The sequence below is a fragment of the Microtus pennsylvanicus genome, chromosome 14 (assembly GCF_037038515.1).
Source record: "Microtus pennsylvanicus isolate mMicPen1 chromosome 14, mMicPen1.hap1, whole genome shotgun sequence".
Lineage (NCBI taxonomy): Eukaryota > Metazoa > Chordata > Mammalia > Rodentia > Cricetidae > Microtus > Microtus pennsylvanicus.
The window spans coordinates 31,540,639-31,553,416 of NC_134592.1; the positions used below are offsets into that span (position 1 = coordinate 31,540,639).

General features: G+C 45.7%; 1 non-coding gene across 1 annotated transcript; it reads right to left on the reverse strand.

Moving 5' to 3' along the window:
- Positions 1-231: 231 nt before the first annotated feature.
- LOC142835432 (U6 spliceosomal RNA) lies at positions 232-338 on the reverse strand. Its single transcript, XR_012907859.1, has one exon. It is a non-coding gene; the product is annotated as a U6 spliceosomal RNA (small nuclear RNA).
- Between the last annotated feature and the right edge of the window lie 12,440 nt (positions 339-12,778).

Here is a 12,778-nt window from a genome sequence, read left to right on the forward strand (position 1 = left end):
CACAAATTTTTTTAAATATTTATTTATTTGTTATGTATACAATATTCTGTCTGTGTGTATGCCTGCAGGCCAGAAGAGGGCATGCAGATGGTTATGAGCCACCATGTGGTTGCCGGGAATTGAACTCAGGACCTTTGGAAGAGCAGGCAATGCTTTTAACCACTGAGCCATCTCTCCAGCTCCACAAAAATGTTTTAAGATTGAAGAAATAGCCACACACTCTTTTTTTTTTTAAATATGGAACGCTTCACGAATTTGCGTGTCATCCTTGCGCAGGGGCCATGCTAATCTTCTCTGTATCGTTCCAATTTTAGTATATGTGCTGCCGAAGTGAGCACATACACTCTTAATCCCAGCACTCGGGAGACTGAAGACGGCGGATCTCTGTGAGTTTGTAGGCAGCCTGCTGTATATATCAAGTCCCAGGCTAGCCAGGGTGACATAGTGAACCCCTGTCTAAAAATAAATAAATAAAAATAAATAAATAAATAAAAAGACAAATGCTGGAGAGATGGCTCAGAGGTCAAAAGTACTGACTGCTCTTTTGGAGGTCCTGAGTTCAATTCCCAACAACCACACGGTGGCTCACAACCATGTGTAATGAGATCTGGTGCCCTCTTCTGGCATGCAGGAATACATGGGAGGCTGAATACTGTGTACATAATAAATAAATAAATCCTTAAAAAAAAACAACAAAATGATATTTAAAAAAAATAGGTTAATCTTTGCCTGCTTTCTGACCCTGGATGCCTTGTGACCAGTCTTTCCTCGTGGTGGCCTGCATCCTCTCAGACGATAAGCCAGGACAGACCCTCTGCCCTTTAAGTTGCTTTTTGTCGTGTATTTGGGCACAACGACAACAAAGGAACCAACACAGGGAAGTGGTGTTGAGAGGAAGCTCCGGAACAGCTGCAGCGATAAGACTATGGTGCGGTTCACGGCCTCAGTTTTGCTAGAGGTCTATGGGAACTGTTGGACGCTGTGAGCAGAGCTAGACTGTCCATTCTGGAGAGTTTAGAAGGCCAGACTTCGGGGAAAAACATGGATGCTGGAAAGCCCAGATCATACATTTTCAGAGTGACAAGAACTCTCTTGGGAGCTGGGCTAGGGGTCATTCATCTTAGATTCTGAAAAAGAAACGAGACTCCATTCTGCCAGTGTCCTGAGAACTTAAGTGAGGACGGGTTCAAAGTAATGGGCTAGACTTTGAAGATAGCTGTCTTACAAGGTGCCTGCTCCCTACCCTAGGACTTAAATTGATATTCCTAGAACTCAAGTTAAAAAGTCAGACATCATGGACACCTGTGTGATCCTGCTGGGGAGGTAAGGCTTGCTGGCCAGTCAGCTTAGCTGGTGGGCTCCGTACCAATGAGAGATGCTCTCTCAAAAAGCAAGGTCAGGACTGGAGAAGCCACTTAGGAGAGACACCTGCCACCAGGCCTGAACTCCACCCCCAGAACCCACACGATGAAAGGAGGGAGTTGACCCCAAAGTTAGCTCTTATCTCCACATGCATGCACTAGCGTGTCCGAGATCCCAGTGTAGCCCCAAGCCTTTCTCAGGGTGAGCTTTTAAGCACTAAATCATATCCTGGGTTGACACACCTCAATTAGCAGGAACAGTTAGTCAGAAGTGGAACAACAGAAGCCAAAAAGCCAGGCTAGAACATTTAGAGCCTTTCCCAGAACTGTGGACTTGGGTGGATTACTTCTTTGTTTTCGTTTTGGCAGGTGGTATTGTCTACATGCTGAGTTTTATGGCCTGAATGATAGGTCCATCGTGGAGTCAGTTGTTCTGAGGGCTGGCGGCCTGTTAGTAACAATCCCACAGCTATATCAAAGAGGCAGAAGCATTTTTTTTTCACATGTAGTACAAATGTTGATGTCACGGTGCACATCAAAATGGCAGTGGTGGTGCATGACTTTAGTCCCAGCATTTGGGAGGCAGAGGCAGGCAGATATCACTCAATTCAAGGCCAGCCTGGTCTACAGGACAAATTCCAGGACAGCCAGAGCTACACAGAAAAACCCTGTCCTGAAAAACGCAAAAAAAAAAAAAATATAAAAAGAAAGAAAGAAAATAAATAAATTTTGATGTCATATTTCAAAAAATATTCAAATCTGAGGAGAAATCATACAAACTTTAAAATGGTCTCAGAACTCAACGCCTCTCACATTCTCCTCTCCCTTCCCTATCTCTCACCTCTCTTTCTTTGACTTAGGGGAGTCTTTTAGAAAGAGCACAGTTGTCCTGAACCCTCTCTGTAATTTCACCAAATGGCAAGATTCACTCTAGGGAAAGGAGCTTGCAGTTGACAGGGACCCAGAGGCACCTGTTCTTGGGCTGTTGTCTAGACCCCTAGGTATAATTCGTTCTTTCTCAGAAACCATCTGCACTGCCCACTTCCCCTCTCCCACGTGGGGAGAAGAGAAGCTGAATACTGGGTGCTCAGTTTCATCCCTGTGAACTGTCCATGCACACAATAAATAAATGTGTGCATTTTCCCCTGTCAATCTGTTTATTCTATAACATTTATGTTTCATCAGCTTCAGTGGTCAGATCTTCAGACAGCAGAAAGGAAGGTCCCTCACCCCAGTACTTGCTTTAACAGAGTGAGTTCCAAGACAGGCTCCAAAAAGCTACAGAAAAACCCTGTCTCAAAAAACCAAAAAAACAGTCAGATGGTGGTGGCGCATGCCTTTAATCCCAGTACTCAGGAGGCAGAGGTGGATCTCTGTGAGTTTGAGGCCAGCCTGCTCTACAAGAGTTAGTTCCAGGACAGGCTCCAAAGCTATGGGGGAAAAAAACCAAAACAACAACAACAACAAAAACAAAAAAACCCCTCAAAACCAAAACAAAACAAACAAACTAAACCAAAACAACAACAACAAAAACAAAAAATTCCCACTGTACACATTATTTAGTATCTACACGATTTTTCCTGCTAACTTTGTGTCTGTGAGATTGAAGCGACTTGCTGGCTCTAACTGTGACACATTTATTTCCACTGTTGTATTGTATTCCACGGACGAAAGCCCTACTGTGTATTTTTCCACTCCATCCTTGATACTAGGATTGTTTCTAGTTCAAGTCCATGATGAGCTGCCAAGAACATTCTTGCAAATCAGTCCCGGGACACATGTGCTCTCTTCTGGGCCGATGACCTAGTGTGACTTCGCTCTAATCCAGGCTTAGTGCATGCATGCTTCTTCTGTGTCTCCTCTTTCAAAACTAGTTCTCTGGAGAGGACCATGAGTCCACCCATGCTAAGGGATAAACGGTCAAGAGGATTAATATGTATCCTGTTCCATTTAACTATGAGAGGAGATCAAGTGGATTAATTGCTAATTGTAGGATTAAGTATTTGGAGGCTGATTCGGGAAGAGATTCCAAAGCTGACCCTGGCTGGGGACAATAAAACATCTTATAATGGTAAAACAAACCAAGAAAACAAAAACCAAAGCATGTAAACAACACGTCAGCCAAGGGCTGTGTTCTCTTTGAAAGGTCACCAACTCGGCCTAAGGAGTGAGGTCCCCTCTTCAAGGGTCAGGTAGCAGCCAATGGAGTTGCTGGAGTGCTGCGGTGTGGTTTGAATAGGCCACGTCCTCCACAGTTAGTCCCCAGCTGGTGGTGACAGACTGGGACACTGTGGAACCTGTGAGAGGCAGGGCCTGGCTGGAGGAAGTGACTGTCTGGAGGGGGGGAGTCTTGAGGTTTGACAGCAAGGCCCCACTTTCTGGCGATACAATGTGACTGCCTTCCCCTCTTACCACCCCCATTGCCTTCCCCGTCATGGTGGACTCTGGTTCCTCCAGCTATTACATCGGAATAAACCCTTCCTCCTTTACATTGCTTCTTGGCAAGTATTTATCACAGAAATGAAACAGTTGGAAAAACAGAAAAGCCCTTACAGGACAGGCACTGCCTCGCGAGCCCCACCTGTATCAGTCACATGACACATTCTGTCACACACACACCCCAGCTTCTTTTCTTTCTGTAAAATCGACTTGGTTTCAGAACTAAAATGAGGAACGGCTGTGTCCCATTTTGTACCATCCTTGCCATTCAGTAAGTGCTGAAATGGCATTAGACATGCTTTCGCTTTTTTATTTTTACTTGAAACTGAGCATGGGCACTTGCGGAGTCCAGATGCTGTAGACTGACTGCTGAAGGTTCTCCCAAGGCCCACATATTAAAGGCTTGGTCTCCAGACTGATGTACTGAGAGGCGGTGAACGTTAGGCGGCCTTTTGACAGGTCTCTGGGTCACTGGGGTAGGGCCTTGAAGGGAATTGTGGGAGTTACTTTTTGGCTTCTCAGACATGAGTATGCAGTTAGCTTTATCATGTGTTCCCCACCACGGCCATCGGCATTCCCATCAGAGACCTAACAGCAATAGGCCTGCCCAGTCACAGCCTGGGGCCTCTGTAGCCATAAACCAAAGTGAGTTATCTCGGGCATTTTGTCTCTGACAGAAAGACGACAGACCAGATGGCTAGGCTGACGACTGGGGCAGCACTTACTGGTGCTCCTGGAGAATCTTTTTTAAGAAGAAAGGGGAGATTGGAAGGCAGAGTAGTATGAGGGTGCCAGTGGAGAACAAGGCTGCTGGATAAATGACCTGCTCTCCTATGTGTTGACCGGAAAGTTCTAGGTGGTTTCTACGCAGTTCTTCCAAACGTCTCCAAGGAGATCTAGCCATTTGTCCACAGTGACAACCATTCCCAGGACAGTCTTTGTTGCTTCTTATTCCTTCCCTGTATCACTCTGCCCTCCTCTCACACGTGTGTGTGTGTGTGTGTGTGTGTGTGTGTGTGTGTGTGTGTGGTGCTTGGGATAAGGACCAGGGATGCCATCCTCAGCCCAGAAATTAGAATTCTTTTTTCCCCCAGCAGAACTTCTCAAAAACTGACAGAGTCAAGATAGCAAAAGAGACCGGAGAGATGGCTCTGTGATTAAGAGTGTATACTGCTCCTGCAGGATCCACGCTCCGTTCTCAGCACCCACAGAAAGTGGCTCACAGACACCTAAAACTCAGCTCCAGGGGGATCCAAGACTTCTGGCCTCCACCAGTGCCTACATCATGTACACACACCCATCCATAAGGTACACATACACAAAATTAAACATAATAAAATAAATGTTTGGGCTGGGTGTTATGGCTCATGCCTTTAATTCCAGTACTTGGGAAGCAGAGGCAGGTGAATCACTGAGTTCAAGGCCAGCCTGGTCTGTAAAGGGAGTTAGTTCCAGGACAGCCAGGGCTACACAGAGAAACCCTGTCTCAAAATCAACAACAATGCCAGGCGGTGTTGTGCATGCTGTTAATCCCAGCACTATGGAGGCAGAGGCAGGAAGATCTCTGTGAGTTCAAGGCCAGGCTGGTCGAAGGAGCTAGTTCCAGGACAGAATCCAAAGCTGCACAGAGAAACCCTGTCTTGAAAACTAAAACACAACAACAATAACAACAAAACCAACAAAAAAAACCCAAAAACAAATGAACAAACACAACAGCAACAAAGATTTTTAATTATTTATGTATTTGTGTAACCCTGTCTCAAAAAATATAAAAAAAAAACAAAGAAAACAAAAAATAAAAACAACAACAAAGACAAATTTTTAAATCATATTTATTATGTATCTATTTATTTATTTGTGTGTGTGTCGGGGAACAAAGAAAACAAAAAAATAAAAACAACAACAACAAAGACAAATTTTTAAATCATATTTATTATGTATCTATTTATTTATTTGTGTGTGTGTCGGGGAACACCACAGTACTCATGTGGTGGTCAGAGGACACTTTACAGGAATCACCTCTCTCCTTCCACCATGTAGAATATAAAAATGTAGATTCCAAAAATAAGAATGTAGAAATCAAGAAATATAAAGTTATAAGCCTAGGAGAATGAGAACAGACTGTCAGCAGCTTTCTCGGCAGCTTGAGGATTAACTATTAACAGTGGGTTATTTCGCTTTACAACCCATAGCTCTATTACAAGGTCAAAGCATCTCTCTGCAAACCGAGAGCTAGCCTACGGATATGAGCTGAGTCAACTTTTAGGAAATAGATATATGAACTCTGGGTTATGCATTATCCCTGCTATGTGAAACTGGCAGCATCAAAGGGGAGACCACAGGGCTTCAGTAAACACCACCTGAAAGTACCAAGAAAGACACCCCATCCACACTTAAAAAAAAAATAGAAATTTGTTAATATGATTGGCTTGTGTTTTGCAGTTTTAAGAATGTGTAAGGGAGCTGGGAAGATGGCTCAGTGGTTAAGAGCGCTGGCTGCTCTTTCAGAGGACCTGGGTTCAACTCCCAGCACCCACATGGCAGGCAGCCCACAACTGTCACTACAGTTCTGACACCTTCTCCCAATCTTCGCGGGTACCAGGCACACACATGGTGCACAGACACACATACGTGCAAACACTCGTACACACAAAATAGATCTAAAATATTAAAAAGGAGTGTGTATGTAAGATATGAAGGCAGAGGATGGAGGGGACCAGTGGCAGGAGACATGAGCGGGTAACGGGGTGGACGTGAGCAAGGTGCAATGACATGAGGGACGATGAAAGCCGAGGTTTTGTTCATTGGAAATTAGGAGGTTGTTTTGAAATGCAAAGGCCAAAAAATAGACATGCACAGACTGACAAAAGACCCCGAGTATAAAGAGGCCATTCATGGGGTCTCGTGAGGTTTGCAACGGGGTCAATAAGTTAGTAGGAAAGAAAGCAGTACTTGCCAATCACTACAATGTACAAGTGTGAGGAGAGCATTAAAAGAGTCAGTGTTTTCTACGTATTTTATATGTATGAAAACGTGTGTTTAGAAAGTGGGTAGGGAGGGGCTGGAGAGATGGCTCAGTGGTTAAGAGCACTGACTGCTTTTTCGGGGAACCCGGGGTCAATTCCCAGCACCCACATGGCAGCTCACAACTGTCTGTAACTCCAGGATCCAACACCCTTAAATAGACTTACATGCAGGCAAAACACCAATGCACATAAAATAAAAATAAGTAAAAAATAAACATTATAAATAAAGAATATTTTTTAAAAGGAGAAGGAAGAAAGAAAGTGGGTAGGGAACGGGTTAGTTGCTTCGCGGCATGAACGGTTTTTAGTAACGACGCCAGTCTTTCCAAACGTGGTCGCTGAGTTCTCAAATACCATCTCTCCAGGGTCCCTATCCTTGAAGAACGGCGTGCCTAGAGCCTGCAGTTTCTCCAGTTGTCCAGAAGGGGGCAGAGGCAACATGAATGGTTCACTCTGGCAAAGCGCTCCTTGACCTGAAATTTTAGGGCTGAGCCGCGCCTGCTTCTCCACCATTTAAGGACTGTTTATTTTCTAAGCTGTTCTGTAGATTCAAGCGTGTGCTTTTGGCTGTTATAAAATGCTGGCCATGCATTTGAACTCACAGTAAAGACTTGAGTTACTTTCTTGTCGCTGAAGGATAATATGCTCACTGCAATTTTTTTTTTTTGGAAAAAGCATACAATGAAAAAAAATAGTGTTATTCCCTTAAGAAAACACTAATGTGGCCAGGCATGGAGTATACAGCTGTAATCCTAGCGCTGGAAAGTTTGAGGGAGGCAGATATGACCCAGGTGGAGTGAACTCAAGACCAGTCTGGGCTAGATAGTTCAGCCTCATCCTCACGGTGGGGGAGGGGGAGCGAGGGAAGGAGGGAGGGAGGAAGAAAAGAAAGAAAGAAAGAAAGAAAGAAAGAAAGAAAGAAAGAAAGAAAGAAAGAAGAAAAGAAAAATCTTTCAGAAGAATGACTGAGCTGACCTTGAGTTGTACTCGTGGTTGACTAGAAAGTGAGGAAGACTTGGGATAGCTAGATTTTAGCTCATTTCTCCCAGGGAGATAGATGATCTCATTGAAGAAATCTATAAATTTAGCCCTTGTTAACAACGTTGTTAGGTGGTTTGGTTCAAGAAGCACACAGTGCTGGCCCATGGTCCCAGCAGGTTCAAGAATGATGCTTGAGGCTATCCTGGGTGACACGTTAAAGAGTCATTTAAAAAAATTACTGATGACTTTATTTGCAAAGATATATTAAACTTAAGTTATCTTTCTTTGGCTCCATTCTTCCAGGTGCACTCAATTTAAATCCCAGCAAGTTTAATCATGCAAAAAAAGAGAAAGTTTGACTGCTGAGCTTGTTGACTGTTTTGGGAAGGGTTCAAATAAATGCAGAGTTGGGACTCTGAAGAGTAGCCTGTGAAAAACCAGGGCCCTCAGAAACCAACACTAATGTCGCCGTTGACTTACAAAGGTGGACGGATGCAGGAGGGAGAACGAAGTGGTATCATTTGCTCAAGGACACAAGGAAGAATCCCAAACTCAAACATCGTGTCAGACTAAGCAGAAGTGAATAACCAAAACCACAGACGACGGCCAGAGACGCAGAAGAGCGGGCAGGCTGTGGGGAGGTGCAGCTGCCAAGCAGCAGGGCCTCCTGCAGAGGGTTCTGCATTTGTGTTCCTTCTTCCTCAGGACTGAGGTCAAGAGGAAACCGGCAGGCTTCACACCACCTCCAAAGGCAATGCCTGCAGCACCTCCCGTCTTTGGTCTCGGCACAGCCTGGCTGGAGCCGGGGAAGTGCATTTTATTGCATGGGTGTTTGATTTTGACAGGACAGATGTCAAAGGTTGTTGACAGTGTGAATGCCTTTCACAAATAGCATGAACAGCTCTTGGGGCTGGGGAAAGTAACTCCCCGGTACAACACTGACTTAGTAAATGCAAGCCCCTAGGCTTAATGCCCAGCACCAACAAAATTAAAAATGAAAGGTAGGATGGGATGGTTCAGCTTGTTACTGAGGCTGACGACCTAAGCTCCGTACATAGGACCCACATCATAGAAGAGAAATAATGCAAGCTGTCCTCTGACCTACACAGACGCACGTGCGCACACACGCACACACATACACACGTACTCAAGCTTGCACGCACGTATGCATACACACAATACCACGCGCACACACACTCACATATTCGTGCATGCATGTGCACACACGTACACACATACACAATACTCACGCTTGCACACACGTATGCACACACACATACGCATGCACACACGTATGCCTACACATATACACACTCACATACTCGCACATGCACGCACATGCACACACACACGCACTCACTCACGCTTGCACACACTTACGCTGTGGCGCTTTTGTACCCCTTCTCCACAAAATAAATGAATGAATGTAATTTAAAAATTTCAGAACTAAAGAGTTCGAGTCCCAGTACCCGTCAGGCAGCTTACACCGCCTGTGAATCCAGCTCCGAGACTGCTAACTTCTGCTGGCAGCCACACTCACCTGTGCAAACCCTCCACATGCCTGCAGGGTCCCCAGAGGTCAGAAGAAGGCAGGTGTCTGTAACTCCCGGGACTAGAGTTACAAAAGAGTGGAAGCCACCATATGGGTGCTGAGAATCCAAGCCAGGTCTTCTGAAAGAGCAGCCAGTGCTCTTAGCCACCGAGCCACCTCCCCAGCCTCAAGCCTGCTGGTGCTCTAAAGCCATTGTATAAGAAAAAAGCCCACTGTTTTAAAAGGATCAGTTTTACCTGATGTGGACTGTACCTCAAAAATGAAAGAAAGAAAGAAAGAAAGAAAGAAAGAAAGAAAGAAAGAAAGAAAGCAGGAAAGACTAAAATAAATACATGAATGAAGAAAGTTCAAGTGCTCTGAGCATTTTCCTGGGTGAAGTGATCAGCCACGGTTAAGTGGCTGAGTTCCAAGGGAGGAGGAAGAGACGATCAAGAGGTTTGAATGACACCCAGGAAGGTGTCACTGCTTGCTGGGGAAATCTTGGTAAGTGGCAACCCAGGAAACTGAGGTAACCAAAATTAAGCAAAAGAGCTGGGCAGAGATTTCCTGAGTTAAAGGGCTTTTTTGGGGGGGGCGGGGAGTGGCAATTTTTATGATCTCTCTATAGCCAAGTGTGGGCAGGGAGAGCTCTTAAGAGCGCCAAAATGAAAGCATGATCTTACCCTCCTCCCTCTCCCCTCCCTCCCTTGTTCCATTCCCAGTTTCATATTCTCTTCCTTTTGTCACCCCCACCCCTGTGTGTGTGTGTGTGTGTGTGTGTGGTGACAAGGTCTCTTATATGTAGCCCTGGCTGTCTTGGAGTTCACTATGTAGACCAGGCTGGCCCGAGACTCACAGAAAATGCACCTGCTTCTGGCTTCCAAGTTCTGGGATTAAAGGTGTGCAGTACCATGACCACTACCCCCCCCCCACACACACATTTTTTAAAGACAGAATCTCACTACAAAGCTCAGGCTGACATAGAACTTGTTATGTAGACCAGATTGGCCTCAGTTTTCTCAGTGTATTGGAGTGTGGCACTATACCAGGCACCAACAGTGGCTTCTGGGGGACGACAAATGCCGTTTCCAAAGTGGTTTGTGACACTCAGTTTACTCAGGAAGCTTGTATCTGCTCTGTTAGGCCCAGACAATGAAAAAAGAGAGGACGAGGCCCGTACTTGCAACCTGGTAAGAAAGACAAACAGCACTCGGCAGGCAGAGGCAGGCAGATCTCTGTGAGTTCGAGGCCACCCTGGTCTACAAGAGCTCGTTCCAGGACTGGCTCCAAAGCTACAGAGAAACCCTGTCTTGAAAAACAAAACAAAAGAAAAAAGAAAGACAGACAGGAAGTGTCTCCGTAAGACCGGTGCTGAGGTGAAGGTAGGTCCGGAGGAGACCAGACCCTAGACTTAGGCAAGAGGAAGCAACCCAACACATAGCAATCTCATTCTGCGAGTCAGCCGGTAAACAGAGTCCTTTTTTTTATTTTATTTCATTTTATTTGAGATAGGTTTTCTTGACAGCCTTAGCTGCCTTGGAATTTTCTATGCAAACCAGGCTGGCCTCAAACTCACAGAGATGTGCCTCTTCTGCTTCCTGAGGGCTGGGATGAAAGGCAAGGGCCACAATGCCCAGTTCTGAATCCTTTGTTGTTGTTCTCTCTCTCCCTCCCTCCCTCCCTCCCTCCCTCCCTCCCTCTCTCTCTCTCTCTCTCTCTCTCTCGCTCGCTCTCTCTCTCTCTCTCTCTCTCTCTCTCTCTCGCTCTCTCTCTCTAGGCCTGACTGTCCTGGAACTCCATCTGTAGACCAGGCTGGCCTCAAACTCGGAGATCCACCTGTCTCTGCCTCCTGAGTGCTGGCATTAAAGGTGTGCGCCACTACACCTGGCTCTGAATTCTGTTTTAATCTTAATATAGTCATTGCACTGTAACACCTCTTCCCAACCCCCAAAGAGATACGTTGACGTCTCAAACCTATCACCGTAGACTGTAACCTTATTTAGAAGTAATCTTGCCAAAGTAATTAAGACGAGGTCATATCAGAATAGAGGGATCCTTAATTCAACATGACATTAGTGACAGGAATATGATCACATGAAGACAGACACACATGACAATGGAGACCAGAGAGCTGCAGTCCCAAGCCCAGGCAAACCACCAGAGAGAAGGCAGAAGGATGGAGGGCTCCTGTGTCCCTAGCAGAGGGAACATGGCCTCGCCTACACTGGATTTTGAGGCTAGCCATGCCTACACCCGAATTTTGGATGCCTAGCTTCTAACTGTGCGAAAGAAATGTAGCTTTGCTGTGCTAACCAGTTTGTGGAATTGCAGAGAGTTGCAGCCGGAACAAGGAGTCGGCCTCCAATACTGCAGCTTCCTCTGCTGCACAGAAATACCGTCTCCAGTCTGAATTTGAAAAGAGAAAAGTCCCCATTTGCTTCCATTAAAAATGATGCACATCTTTAATCCCAGGATCCGGGAGGCAGAGGCAGGCGGATCTCTGTGAGTTCGAGGCCAGCCTGGTCTACATGAAGAGTTCCAGGACACCCGGGGCTACATACAGAGACCAAGCAAGCAAGCAAGTAAGCAAGCATGCAAGCAAATAAACAAACAAAAAGTGACTTTCAAATTCCCTGGATCTCCAGGGCTGCTCTGGTGGAGTCCGAAGCCTCTGCCTCAAGAACTCCGACGCAGGAGACAGGCTCTGAGTCCCTGAATTGGAAACGTCATTTTCTAGTCCTGCATGAAACAACTGAGCTCCTTTTTGTTTCTGTGGGTTTTTTAAATTGCATTTTTATTTACTTGTGTTATGGGTGCATATGTGTGGGGGTACATGGCTGTCCCAGCACATGCAGAGGACAACTTTCCTAAGTCTCTTCCCGCTTGCCACCATGTGACCTTGGACATCAAACTGCCAATGAGTGTCTTTAATTGCTGAGCCGTCTCACCAGACCAACTCCTATAGTCTAACAGACATTACAGAATTTACGTTTCCATACGTGTGACAGCCCTCATTCATTTACCCATTCAACACCCAGTACAGCACATCTGTGGGCCCCGCCCTCCCCACACCTGTAGTTTTTGTAGAAGAATAATTTTTAGACTATCCAGTAACCATCAGAGCCATGTTTGGGGAATAAGATATATGGTTAGGCAGGCGGGGATTAAGTCTTTGTTTTTGTTCTCACTCCCCTGTCCCTAACATATTTCAATAAGAGGTCAAGTGAGATATGTCAACGCCCATGAGGTGAGGCTTTGAAGGGACCCTGATAGCAGTATGTCAGATACAAAGAGCTAACCCACTTTCTGCATCATGGTGGCCCAAGGATACCCTCCACACTGAGCCCGGTGTTCTCACGGGCACATCTCCTTCCTTCTATGCATCTCTTGCCTGGTAGAAGAGCACTGTGCAGACAGCAGCGCCATTTTCCTTTGTCTGG